At 33.2% G+C, this 15,214-nt stretch overlaps 1 protein-coding gene across 1 annotated transcript in view; it reads left to right on the top strand.

The window, feature by feature from the left end:
* Window positions 1-1,598: 1,598 nt before the first annotated feature.
* Window positions 1,599-15,214, top strand: part of LOC145285792 (uncharacterized) — a 31,430-nt gene continuing 17,814 nt past the window's right edge. The window contains exon 1 of the mRNA XM_080134163.1: window positions 1,599-1,682. The gene's annotated coding sequence lies outside the window, so the exon portion shown is untranslated. The remainder of the gene's footprint in view (window positions 1,683-15,214) is intronic.

Here is a 15,214-nt window from a genome sequence, read left to right as displayed (position 1 = left end):
AGCATGTATGTATATGTGTATGAGTGCATATTTATGTACGTGTATGTATATGTAGGTAAGTGTATGTATATATGTATGTGCATATGTGTACGTATGGGTATATGTATGTATATGTGTGTATGTATTTGTATATGTGTATGTATGTATATCTGTATGTATTCATGTGTGTCTATATACGTATGTATGTGTACTATTCATGGTGTATGTATATATGTGTGTATGCTTACAGATATGTATGTGTGTATGTGTAGATATGTATATATATATATATATATATATATATATATATATATATATATATATGCCAATGACCGTCTTGTGTATGTTTATGTATGTATAAGTATGTCTATGTATGCATATATGTAATGTGTATGTATGTATGCATATATGTGTGTCATTTGTATGTGTGTATGTGTATGCATGTGTATATATGTATGCATGCGTGCAGGTATATATATGTATATATACCAGTGACCGTCTTCAGTGTCATGTCTGCTTGTGCGTGTGAATTTTGCCGGCAGGACTAAAGTCATTTTCGGCTCATGGACTTTCAGTACCTGAGGGAGTGGCACTCGTCTGACAAGACGTTACAATCATATATATATATATATATATATATATATATGAATATGATGATTGCAACGTCTTGTCAGACGAGTGCCGCTCCCTCAGACACTTAAAGTCCATGAGCCCAAAAATGACTTTCATCGCCACAGGACCATTTTAATAGACAAATGCCTGAGGCAGTATCTATACACAGATGATGTTACTGAGTCTTAGCTTTGTACGACAGCTAAGTCTCTCTCTCTCGGTTCAAAATGTTGAGATCCAGCAACAAGCAAAAGCAAGATATCCAGCAACAAGTTAAACTGCAGACCAGCTTAATGCGGTACTGGTCTCCCGCTTTATGGTTTTTTTATATCAGAGATTTGCTTCTCCTAGAAGACTGCTATCACCACGGCTTACGCGAGCCCTCTCCACCCCAACAACCCCAACACACACATACATACACACAAACACACATGGTGCTAGTTATCTGTTGACCCCAAAAAAGGGTTCATTCGCCCCTTGGAAGGTCTTGTTTTTAATCCTTCAGAGAGACTAGCCACCCTCTTCACCAAACAAGTCTGGTGGGGGAACCAGTTTAGTCGCCGGTGACCCGACCATGAGGCAGGTAGTACTGGGTTACATGGTACCAGTAGCATATGACATGACATGACGTACATGACCTTACACACACACACACACACACACATATATATATATATATATATATATATATATATATATATGGGGGGGGGGTAAATCTCCAACGGAATCTGCTAATGATTATTTTTCCGAGATGCGACGTTTATTTTAACGCATGATTTATGAATATTTTGAAAGAGTCACAAAATGTTACTATCAACGGAAAGTCTATACTATTGTTAAATAAAAATTATATATAACTAACTCGCTTGAGATAAAGGCAAAATGACCTCGTTACAAAAGACTGAGTTTTAATGATTCGATCCAACAAAACCAAATAAAAAATAAACAAATCATTTGAACCGTGACGCTGCTGCTGCTGCTGCTGCTGCTGCTGGTTATGATGTAATTTTTTAACGAACGGAAATAACAGATTGCATTTGTACTTGTACATCGCTGGCAGCGGGTAACGTTTGTTGTATTTGAAATAAATCGTAAGTAATATTCCTTCCTAATTATTTACATCTACTTTTGGTAATGTTGAGGATGACATGAGAAAATAAGGCATTTATAATGTTTCTTATCTCAAACATTATTATATAAGGAGTCATTTCGAGAAAAAATTTAATTTATTTTACTATTATAAACTAGAGAAATGCACGATTAAAATGTGTAAACATTTTAATCGAGTAAGAATCAAAACGGCTGTCATCACCAATTTCGTAAGCCTTGACCTTGCGATGAAAAACCAAGATCGGATGAAATGCAAAAAACAGGGAGAAAAAATAAATAAAAATAAGAAAAGAAAAAAAGAAGACACTTGCCAAATAATTTAAGTAAGTTTTAAACAAGTTTTATATTTAATTATTTTTTTTATAATTTAGAATGACAAATAATTTAAACAAATTTTAAACAATCTTTCTTCGGAAAGAACCGAGGCAAAGCTGACTAGTCGCAACATGACAATTCAAACAATATTTATTTTTACCCATGTAGAATAAATGCAAAAAAAAACATTGTTTGAATTGTCATTCTAAATTTTATATATATGAATATATATATATATATATATATATATATATATATATATATATATATAGACATCCGCATACAGCACTGTTTCGCTGTATCACAGTGCGGCTAGACAGGCAACTACCTCAAGCCAGAATCGTAACCCGACCGCTCATACGATAGTCAAGGTTTTAAACCATTACAACGACCTAACCATATGGGCTACGGGGCAATCTATTGGCTATGCCTCGATTTTTTGAATTCTTATATTTTTATCCAGTTCTACATTCTACGATGTGACAAGCAACGCGTCCTATACAACTAAGATAGTTACTGCTGGTATGTAGGCGGTAGATATCACATCTACAAACATTAACTGAAATTAGCCGACTCCCCAGACACGATTTCGGAACAACTTACTTGTCACATCGTAGAATGTAGAACTGGATGAAAATATAAGAATTTAAAAAATCGAGGTATAACCAATAGATTGCGCCGTGGCCCATATGGTTAGGTCGTCAGTATTGCACACTTCATGAGTGCGACGACCTAGGTTCGAGCCTATGTCGGAGGACGTCACTGATGAGATGCAATACATCGAAACCCACTTTAGGTCGGGCGTTGTCCGTTGCCGACGCAATTGCTCGATTCTATCTAATTTTAGGTTCTAGCTTTATCGTGAAAGGTGTATGTGAACGGGTGTATATATATATATATATAAACAATTTCTTTTTCTTGCATTTATTTTACATGAGTAAAAAGAAATGTTCCCACTAGTTAGCTTTGCCACAGTTCGTTCCGAAGAAAAAAAGTTGTTTAAATTATTTGTCATTCTAAATTATATATAAAATATAATTTAAAATAAAAATTGTTTAAAAGTTGTTTAAATTATTTGTAATGTGTTTTTTTCTTGCATTTCGTTCTATCTTACTCGATCTTAAGTTTTAATCGCAAGGTCAAAACTGCTTCATGCTTACGAAATTGATGATGGCATCCATCTTGATTCTTACTCGATTAAAATGTTTACACATATTATCGTGCATTTCTCAAGTTTATAAATCAAATGTTACTCGAAATGACTCTTCATGTAATAATGTTAAGATAAGAAGCATTTTGAATGCCTTATTTTGCTGTTATCACTAGTTTAGCGACATTGCCCTATATATATATATATATATATATATATATATATATATATATATATATATATATATATATATATATATATATATATGCCTCCATGTATGGAAATTATTGTGAGACGTAACAACTGTTATCACTGTTCACAGACAGAGAAGATAAAACGTATTTTACTTTACAACGTTTTAGAATATTGACATTCAAATAATATTAATTCACAGTTTTACACACACACACACACACACACACACACACACACACACACACACACACATATACTCCTATAAATTTGGAGATTTTTGTGTATTATTCATATAAAAACCCCTTTTTCTATTTATTTAAAAAGAACACGGCTTTTTTTCACACGTAGGTCACCAATTATCAAGGCCTTGAGGCCACTCAAAGATAAGGGTTATTGCGTGTACATTAATCAATGAGATAGTATTGTAGTAATCATTAGTATTGGAGATTTGATAGAGTGTCTTACTTAAGAAGGCGGTTTGTCAGGAATTTGTTTATGTTAGACTTGAACACATCCAAGTTGTAGTCAGGTGAGAAACAGGCAAACGGAAGAGAGTTCCACAGTCGTGCACTTCTGAGAAAGAAGTTCTGCTCATGGAATCTACGTTTTGATTTAGGCACAGATAAAGAGTGGGAAAAATTATTGATAGTAGTTTCAGCCAGACGGGTCTTTCTAGTGAAAGATTGGCGAGGGGGGGGGACGAGAGATTGGAGCTCAGACGAGCACTTGCCATGGAAATAACGATAAAACAAAGACAAACTCGCAACGTCTCTTCTGTGGGAGAGAGGCTACAGGGAAGAGAAAAGGGCACCCCCACTAAGCTACAAAGTCTATTTTGTACTCTGTCAAGGCAGGAAAGGCTGTTTTTCAGCAGCTCCTGCCCAGATGTGGTAGTAGTACTCTATCCTTGGACGTACTTGGCTTTTATATAGATAGAGAATTGCATCAGTAGTGAGATATCTTCTGGAGCGGTAGAAGGATCCCACCATTTTCCCAGCGTCCTTGGCAACAGACCTGATGTACGTGTTCCATTTCAGATAAGGAGTAAAGGTCAAACCCAGAAGCTTGTCAAAACGTGGAGCCTCCCCAAGACGAGAGCCATTCATTTCAATTGATGCCAGATGGGGATCAGAGCGTTTATGATGTAAAGATAGAAGCTTGGTTTTGGATGCATTAAAAGTAATCAGCCACCTCTTCCCCCATTGTACCACGCGCTCAAGATCAGAGGAGGGAGAATTAGAGAGAACTTTGTCATTTACAGCCTTTGATTTGTTGCCATAGATGGTCGTGTCATCAGCATAGATGTCAACGCATGATTTAAGTATGTGTTTTGGGAGATCATTGATGTAGATCAGGAAGAGAGTTTGGCCCAGGATGGACCCTTGAGGGACACCAGCATTAATACTGTGGACCTCTGATTTCTGCCCATCAACCACTACTCTTATGAGCCTATCGGAGAGAAATGATTTAATGATTGAGAAAACATTTCCAGTGATATCGTAGCTGGAAATCTTGTGAAGTAGACCCTTATGCCATACCTTATCAAAGGCTTCGATATGTCAAGAGTAATTGCCCTGGAAAGGAAGCCTTTGTCAAGAGATTCACTAATCCTATGAGATATAAGCGCTTTGTTATATATGGTCGTGGAATTGCATTCATCTGCAAAAGATGTGCATATTCTTTTAAACATTCATTTTAATTAATTCCTTATTAGTTTTTTTCGGTTTTCTCATGAGAAGATAATCTTTAGTTTACTATTACGTGTAATTATATTAATGCAGATATTATACATGATTTATACTTGCGTAATATTTGCGTAAAATGGTTATAATAAACACAAAACTCTTTCTATATATATTTATGTATGCGTATATATATATTTGTTTAAAAAATTGCCTACCGAACTCCTCTGTCAGTTTTTGGTCTACAGACATGAAGCTTAATATATAGAGTATTCGAACCCACGCGGAACTTTATATTTGGGTTTTAGCTGGGGAAAATCGGTATAAAAGTGTGCAAATTATCCTAAATTTCATTCTAGGAGCAACATCATAACTATCGCAACGATCTTTCAAGAAAATAGTTTCTATTTTTCCCCTAAATATTGAGTCTTCCTACCGCCCTCAATCAACACCGGGTAGAAACCTACACATTATATATATATTGTGCACCGATATTCGCATACTAAACGAACACTAATGTACCATTCAAATATGGCGTCGCAATGATACCTATTTTTGCCCTCTGAGTAAATTGCTGCGTTCATTTTTCGACGTTTTACAACGTCAGTTTGTATTTCCTCTCTATCTCTCTCCTCCCTAGTTTTCTCTGTATATATTCTCACCATCTCTCTTGCACACACACACACACACACACACACACACACACACACACACACACACACACACACACACACACACTCTCTCTCTCTCTCTTTCTCTCGCACGCTTTTTACATTTCTTTTTATGTAGACAAACATTTTTTACGGCGCTGCCAAAGAAAATAACAAAGATTTATTTCCTCTCTCTCACGCTCGCTTTGTACATTTGTTCCAGTAATTGATTATATTTTTTTCCAAACATAGTTATATTTTTAATGTACTTCATTTACATGTACTTTATTTAAACCTGCGCAATCTATTACGATGGTCACCGATTAAAAAATATAGGCTTCGGCAATATCATCCACTGGATGTATACTTATTATATTGTTTGAATTTAAAAAACAACAAATATTTACAGAAACATGAAAATGAATGTGTCGCATTATTTACAGTTTTAACAGTTTCAAAATGGTGAATGTTCAACATGTTCGATATGTCAAGAGTAATTGCCCTGGAAAGGAAGCCTTTGTCAAGAGATTCACTAATCCTATGAGATATAAGCGCTTTGTTATATATGGTCGTGGAATTGCATTCATCTGCAAAAGATGTGCATATTCTTTTAAACATTCATTTTAATTAATTCCTTATTAGTTTTTTTCGGTTTTCTCATGAGAAGATAATCTTTAGTTTACTATTACGTGTAATTATATTAATGCAGATATTATACATGATTTATACTTGCGTAATATTTGCGTAAAATGGTTATAATAAACACAAAACTCTTTCTATATATATTTATGTATGCGTATATATATATTTGTTTAAAAAATTGCCTACCGAACTCCTCTGTCAGTTTTTGGTCTACAGTCATGAAGCTTAATATATAGAGTATTCGAACCCACGCGGAACTTTATATTTGGGTTTTAGCTGGGGAAAATCGGTATAAAAGTGTGCAAATTATCCTAAATTTCATTCTAGGAGCAACATCATAACTCGCAACGATCTTTCAAGAAAATAGTTTCTATTTTTCCCCTAAATATTGAGTCTTCCTACCGCCCTCAATCAACACCGGGTAGAAACCTACACATTATACATATATTGTGCACCGATATTCGCATACTAAACGAACACTAATGTACCATTCAAATATGGCGTCGCAATGATACCTATTTTTGCCCTCTGAGTAAATTGCTGCGTTCATTTTTCGACGTTTTACAACGTCAGTTTGTATTTCCTCTCTATCTCTCTCCTCCCTAGTTTTCTCTGTATATATTCTCACCATCTCTCTTGCACACACACACACACACACACACACACACACACACACACACACACACACACACACACACACACACACTCTCTCTCTCTCTTTCTCTCGCACGCTTTTTACATTTCTTTTTATGTAGACAAACATTTTTTACGGCGCTGCCAAAGAAAATAACAAAGATTTATTTCCTCTCTCTCACGCTCGCTTTGTACATTTGTTCCAGTAATTGATTATATTTTTTTCCAAACATAGTTATATTTTTAATGTACTTCATTTACATGTACTTTATTTAAACCTGCGCAATCTATTACGATGGTCACCGATTAAAAAATATAGGCTTCGGCAATATCATCCACTGGATGTATACTTATTATATTGTTTGAATTTAAAAAACAACAAATATTTACAGAAACATGAAAATGAATGTGTCGCATTATTTACAGTTTTAACAGTTTCAAAATGGTGAATGTTCAACAGAAAATAGTTTAACAGTTTCAAAATATGAATATTTCACAATATGTTACAAAAAAAAAATTAAATTCAAACAACATAATAAGTACGAATCAAGGGGGTGACATTGCCGAAACATTTATTTTTAAATCGGCGACGATCGTATTAGATTGTACAGGTTTAAACAAGTATATTCAAATAAAGTATATTTAAATATAGTACATTAAAAAAAACTTAACTATATTTAAAAAAATACAAAGAACAAAACTTAAATATGTTTGAAAAATATATTAACAAAAAATATCTTAATATTTTGCCCAAATATATAAGTAACCAGTTTTTAAGAATAGCGGACGTATTGTATCCATTTTGTGCTTCCATACCTCAATTGACAGACCTGCCGACATGTTTTAAAGTTAGGGTCTGGTTTTATACAATTACCGATTTTTTACACCGATTACTTACACTACAGTTTTAACTTACATTTCATTACGTAAGGAAACAATTACTTGTTATATACTTCTGTTTTCACTAATTTTGAATTATGGGGAGTATTTTATTTTATTTCATTTTCCTGACTGATTCTTACAATTGCGCACACGTTAATTTTTTCTTTATTGGGTGGTGGTTGGGGTGGGGGTAAAATTGTACATTAAGCCCACCTCTAAAATTCTCTTTAGAATGAAGACTAATAAAGTTTTTCTTCTATGCTGATCAAGAAAATCGGATTCAAAATTTGCGGAGACAAGTACTTATAGGGATATAAAGACCTGTATTATGCACTGTTATTCACTGTTATTCACTGGCTGCCAGGTTTGCACGCAAGCGTGATAAACAAATCTACTTCTCCCCTACCGACACTGCCTCCCCCGATTTGGTATGCTGACAACGATTGTCACAGTTAAATTTGATTGAATTATTTCCCTCCCCCCAAGAAAGAGGGTTGTCTACACCGAAAGCCGTTCTTTACATGGGGATGTTGGAGTGCCTATTTCGAACGCCGTTCTTAAGATGGGGAGGTTGGTGGTCTCTATTCCGAATGCCGATCTTAACATGGGGAGTTTGGAAAGTCATTCTTAAGATGACAATACTCAAAGGAGTCAAGTGAAAAAAAGTCGTAATTGTTTTGTTTTACGCGTTAAAAAACACATAAGGCTGGAATTTACTTTAATACTATTGCTGAAAAAGTTTAAAAGAAAGGGAAGTCTTGAACAGCAAGCAGCAACAGCTAGGATTTCTATACTGATTTGGATCACTCTAAACACTTCATAACCAGCGAGAATCCCTAACTTCTAAAACTTTTGTTTTTACTTTCCATTATTATTCTAATGAACCATTTTATTAATTAATAATGATTTACACATTCTCTCAATTGCTTTTTTAAAATTCAAACGGTACCTGCATGCTATCGCCCCAAACCAGCACTAATTTCTGTTGACTAATGCTGAGTGTTGTTGTCGAAGTTTCTGATGCATTTCATCCATTCATTGACAGTACTTACGCACCGTAATAGTTTCGTGCGCATTAAAAAACTATAATGGATGAGACCGGCAGCATGACTTTCTTTTGGTGCAACTCTGGCTTCGGGAAGTGTCGTGAAGCTTCGTCGGCGTATAACCACTGAGCTGAGCGTCGCCGGTTTTCGTAACTTTTCATCGCAAGTCACAAGTCGGTCGAGAAACGGGTCGTTCTTGTTGTATAAAAGAGAGGAAATTACAAACGCTCCGTTCATATCATGAGCTGTTTCAGCAGCTTTTCGGTCTAGCTTTAATTGAAATAAAAATTTAGCGAATTTGCCTTTTTTCCATCTTGTATTCAACGTTCTGAAAAGAAGACGTAATTGTTTTAAAACGATTGTAATTTAAATAAGATAATATAGAACAAAAAACGCTCTTAAAAATGATATATAAAGTAAAGATATAACGAAAACTTATGTGAAAGTACATCATTTGAAATCAAAATTAAAAATTCTGCAAGAACTTTCTTCCCAACCTTACATTAATTTCTTTCTTTCGTCGACAGGTTTGTCCGTTTAGTTTTTCATGCCTTCATTTTTGTCGCTACCCAGAACGGTATTTGTGCCTCTATCTATTAGGATGACTGTTTGCCGAGAAATGCCAAAAAATGGCTTTCCTCTTTTCTTTCTTTTCTCTTCCTCTTCTCCTCCTCTCCTCCTCTTTCTTCGATTTCTGCTTCACTTTTCTTTTCCCCTTTGTTTGTCTTTTGGTAGTAAGAACGCGAAACGAAAAGAGTCAGTTTGGTGCGAATCACTCGGGTGTGACCAGGTCAATTGCCAAGGCACAATCCATCTAGATCTTCGGAGTCTTGGAGGGAGGGAGAGGAGTTGTAACATGCCTCACCCATTCTTGTTTAGTCTTTTTCTTTGCTTTCTCCTCCTCCTCCTCATCCTCTCTCTTTACCATCTTTTTCTCTTCTACATTTTCCCAACGGTGAAGATTAATAATACAGAAAAAAAACAAGACGTGTTTTCACTCGGCGAGAAAATAAAAATTTAAACTTCTTCCTTTTTAAAATACATAATCCAATGTTGCGATTACGTAACAATATATATATATATATATATATATATATATATATATATATATATATATATATATATATATATATATATATATATAATCTGCTTCGTTTAAATTAGAGGATGCTGTTCAAGTTTCGTGATAAAAAATGTGCTGCAGTTAACTTTAATTTTCTAAGAATTAAGAAATAGTAAATGAAATTTATTGCTATGTGATACTTCAAGTATATATTATGTTGGTTTTACGATATATTACAAGTAAGAATTGTTAAATATTATTACCAGGAACAAAAACATTGAAAATAAACTAAATCTACTCTTACTTGTTAGGTATTTATTACCTAAGTTATCATCTACAGAAATCATACATTTATGTAAAATACAGTTTTTTTAATTTATTCATTAAATGAGTCTCACTGCAGTTTCTGTTTTCATCGATTGAGCTCTCGGGCGCTGCCATTGTATTCCGTAAGCAATCACGAAAATCTACAATTTCTTGGTTCTGTAGCTTCTTTATGGTTATATCTCTTCAGAGTGACATTGCTTGTAAAACATAGTTATCACTAAAGTAAGACTTTTTTCTAGAAATTTTATAACCGTCTCCATAGACTTTTCTGCATCATCCCATGATATTGCTTCATCAGAATGTTCTTGGTTATTTACATTAGGGTCAAGAGAATGGGAGCTGTCGCTATTTTCATCACCATTACTGCTTTCAGGATATTGATCAGTAGTTTCCTCATCTTGTTGCACCCACATTTCAACATCATTTGCATTAAGTGATTTAAGAACAGCATGGTTGGTCGGTAACCATTTCATTTCAAGAATTTTTTCTAGACCAGATGTATTCTCTGATTCTTTCAGTTCAGAAGCCTTTAGCGCTGGGCATAATTTACCCCATGCTTTTGTTAATGTGCTTGCTCGAACTTGATTCCATGCACTTGCGAGAGAAAATATGGCATCTTTGATAGTAAAATGACGCTGAAAATCGCTTATACTCACGGTACTATTTATCATATTCATCATGAAATCATTTCTGTAGAAGCATTTTAAGTTCCAAATAATTCCTTGATACATAGGTTGGATGAGAGAAGTCACATTAGGGGGTAAGTAGCACGCAAAAATATTCCCGCAAGATGACACTAGTTCTGACTCAGGAGGAAGTGCTCTACAATTGTCCAACAGAAGCAAGCACTTTGAATCAATTTACCTAATTCAAAAAAACGCCTCTGGACAACTGGCACAAATTCTTGCAAAAGCCATTTTTTAAACAACTGTTGATTCGTCCATCAATTTCGTGGAGAATAATAGGATACTGGCAAAGGCGAAACTCCTTTCATTGCTCGGGAACACTTTGATTTGCCTATGACAAGAAGCTTAAGTTTATGAGTTCCAGAAGCATTAGCGCATACCATCACTGTTAGTCTTTCTTTATTTAATTTGAATCCTTTTATTTTCTGCTCCTCGGATCCGGCTAATGTTTTTGTAGGTAAGCACTTCCAATTTACGCCACTTTCATCAGCAATTATCGTCTTGAATTTGTCACAATAATTTGATGCTGCGTGCGTATCAGCAGACCGTTGTTCGTCTGACATTGCTAATTGTCTTATACCATGTCTACTCTTAAAGCTCCTAAACCAGCCTTCACTGAATTTCATATCTTCTGCAATATTCAACTCTTCCTTAAGAGATTTTGCTTTAGCAATTAACATGGGCCCAGATATTGCTACACCTTCATTCCGTTTTGCTACAAACCACTCATGCAATATTCGATCGAATTCAACTTGCTTTGATCTGCGAAAAGTCCTTCTTTTGGCATGTCTTTTATTTTGAGAGAAAGGAACAGCCTTCAATATTTCCTCCTTTTTCTTTTTGATCTAAAACAGTGTACTTTTTCCAATCTTATAATCTCTCAATATAACGCTATTTTCAACCCCAGCATCTATTTTTTCTATAATTTGACGTTTTTCGAGTAAAATCAATGTCACTTGTTTTCTTTTAGAGTTGCAAACCATTGTGATGGGTTGTTTTATACTATTTTAAATATAGCAATCTGAAAAAAAAAATTTATAGTTAGTGTAAATTAATTATCAATAGCTAATAATCTACAGTAATTACATAGTACCAATATTAACATTTCTGCGCAATATCTGACTACACCATTAAACAGTTTTACTGCAACTCCGCATCAAATATGCTAATACAATTTAAATGACGAGACAGTTCAAGTTTAGAGAAAGTCCAGGTTTAGAAGAAGTACAAATGAGAGGAAGTACAAATGAGAGGAAATCCAACTTTAAAGGAAGTTCAAATTAAAGCAGTTTTACTATATATATATATATATATATATATATATATATATATATATATATATATATATATGTGTGTGTGTGTGTGTGTGTGTGTGTGTGTGTGTGTAAGTGATTCTACAGAATTTGAACCGAACATGATATGAGGTGTTCATTTTTCTACTCAAACATCTTAGGAATGGGTAGAGGTGTCGTTTATAGCTAGGTAGTAGCAATAGTGAAAATCAAGTGTTCTTGTATTCAGTGATTCTTCAAATACATTCTGGACGCCATTTAATATAATATAATATAATATAAAAACACGGGGAACATTAATTATGATTTTTTTGTTTTTGTTTAAAATGTACTATATTATGTCGGAATTCGTATGCGTGAAGACACTAAATGATTTAAAAATATTTATAATCTCTAAGGAAACTATATGATAATGTGAGGGGAGTGAGAGGACTTACGTATTTGAGAGTAGCAGTTTATTCACAATAAATGAAATATTAAAAAAAATCAAATATACGCATAAGTTATCGAAATTTCTGTAAGTAATGAATATGAAATATTTGTTTAGAAAGTGTTTGTTTATATTCCTATTGAAACTGGAAAGAAGATCGTCTTGTTATTGGGTTGGTGCACAAATAATGTCGCTTTTTGACATGAATTCAAAAAGCTACATTATTTTTGTACCAATCTAATAATATGTACGTATCTTGCTTGTCGTTATCTCTAGCTCAGCTTCACCCTAATTCTATAATTAGTTATATTATCCCTAATATCTTTATTAGAATCTCTAAACTATCGCCTAATATAAATGTATATATATATATATATATATATATATATATATATATATATATATATATATATATATCTTATCATAATACTAATTTTTATAATAACGCTTTAATTCGAGACATAAAATTACACTTAAAGAAGACGCAGATAATCCTAAGAAAAAAATTAATATCTTGAACTGTACAATGTTAATAGCAAATAAAATAATCAGATTAGACACTAATAATTTTCATACAAAAGTTTGCTTTAATAAGTGTTAGCAACATTCAAAATGGTTCTAAAAGTCAGTATTCATTAATTGGCAAAAATAAAAATATTTAAAACCAAATAAATAACAAGATAAAAAGTAATAGAAGAAATGTTACGCGTTTCAACTCCCATTTTATCTCAACCAATATCACGATATAAGTTTATCTCAACCAATATCACGATATAAGTTTATCTCAACCAATATCACGATATAAGTTTATCTCAACCAATATCACGATATAAGTTTATCTCAACCAATATCACGATATAAGTTTATCTCAACCAATATCACGATATAAGTTTATCTCAACCAATATCACGATATAAGTTTATCTCAACCAATATCACGATATAAGTTTATCTCAACCAATATCACGATATAAGTTTATCTCAACCAATATCACGATATAAGTTTATCTCAACCAATATCACGATATAAGTTTATCTCAACCAATATCACGATATAAGTTTATCTCAACCAATATCACGATATAAGTTTATCTCAACCAATATCACGATATAAGTTTATCTCAACCAATATCACGATATAAGTTTATCTCAACCAATATCACGATATAAGTTTATCTCAACCAATATCACGATATAAGTTTATCTCAACCAATATCACGATATAAGTTTATCTCAACCAATATCACGATATAAGTTTATCTCAACCAATATCACGATATAAGTTTATCTCAACCAATATCACGATATAAGTTTATCTCAACCAATATCACGATATAAGTTTATCTCAACCAATATCACGATATAAGTTTATCTCAACCAATATCACGATATAAGTTTATCTCAACCAATATCACGATATAAGTTTATCTCAACCAATATCACGATATAAGTTTATCTCAACCAATATCACGATATAAGTTTATCTCAACCAATATCACGATATAAGTTTATCTCAACCAATATCACGATATAAGTTTATCTCAACCAATATCACGATATAAGTTTATCTCAACCAATATCACGATATAAGTTTATCTCAACCAATATCACGATATAAGTTTATCTCAACCAATATCACGATATAAGTTTATCTCAACCAATATCACGATATAAGTTTATCTCAACCAATATCACGATATAAGTTTATCTCAACCAATATCACGATATAAGTTTATCTCAACCAATATCACGATATAAGTTTATCTCAACCAATATCACGATATAAGTTTATCTCAACCAATATCACGATATAAGTTTATCTCAACCAATATCACGATATAAGTTTATCTCAACCAATATCACGATATAAGTTTATCTCAACCAATATCACGATATAAGTTTATCTCAACCAATATCACGATATAAGTTTATCTCAACCAATATCACGATATAAGTTTATCTCAACCAATATAACGATATAAGTTTATCTCAACCAATATCACGATATAAGTTTATCTCAACCAATATCACGATATAAGTTTATCTCAACCAATATCACGATATAAGTTTATCTCAACCAATATCACGATATAAGTTTATCTCAACCAATATCACGATATAAGTTTATCTCAACCAATATCACGATATAAGTTTATCTCAACCAATATAACGATATAAGTTTATCTCAACCAATATCACGATATAAGTTTATCTCAACCAATATCACGATATAAGTTTATCTCAACCAATATCACGATATAAGTTTATCTCAACCAATATAACGATATAAGTTTATCTCAACCAATATCACGATATAAGTTTATCTCAACCAATATCACGATATAAGTTTATCTCAACCAATATCACGATATAAGTTTATCTCAACCAATATCACGATATAAGTTTATCTCAACCAATATAACGATATAAGTTTATCTCAACCAATATCACGATATAAGTTTATCTCAACCAATATAACGATATAAGTTTATCTCAACCAATATCACGATATAAGTTTATC

This window comes from Euprymna scolopes, chromosome 10 (assembly GCF_053919585.1).
Source record: "Euprymna scolopes isolate OS-2025 chromosome 10, ASM5391958v1, whole genome shotgun sequence".
Lineage (NCBI taxonomy): Eukaryota > Metazoa > Mollusca > Cephalopoda > Sepiida > Sepiolidae > Euprymna > Euprymna scolopes.
This window is presented reverse-complemented; position numbering and strand designations above follow the sequence as displayed.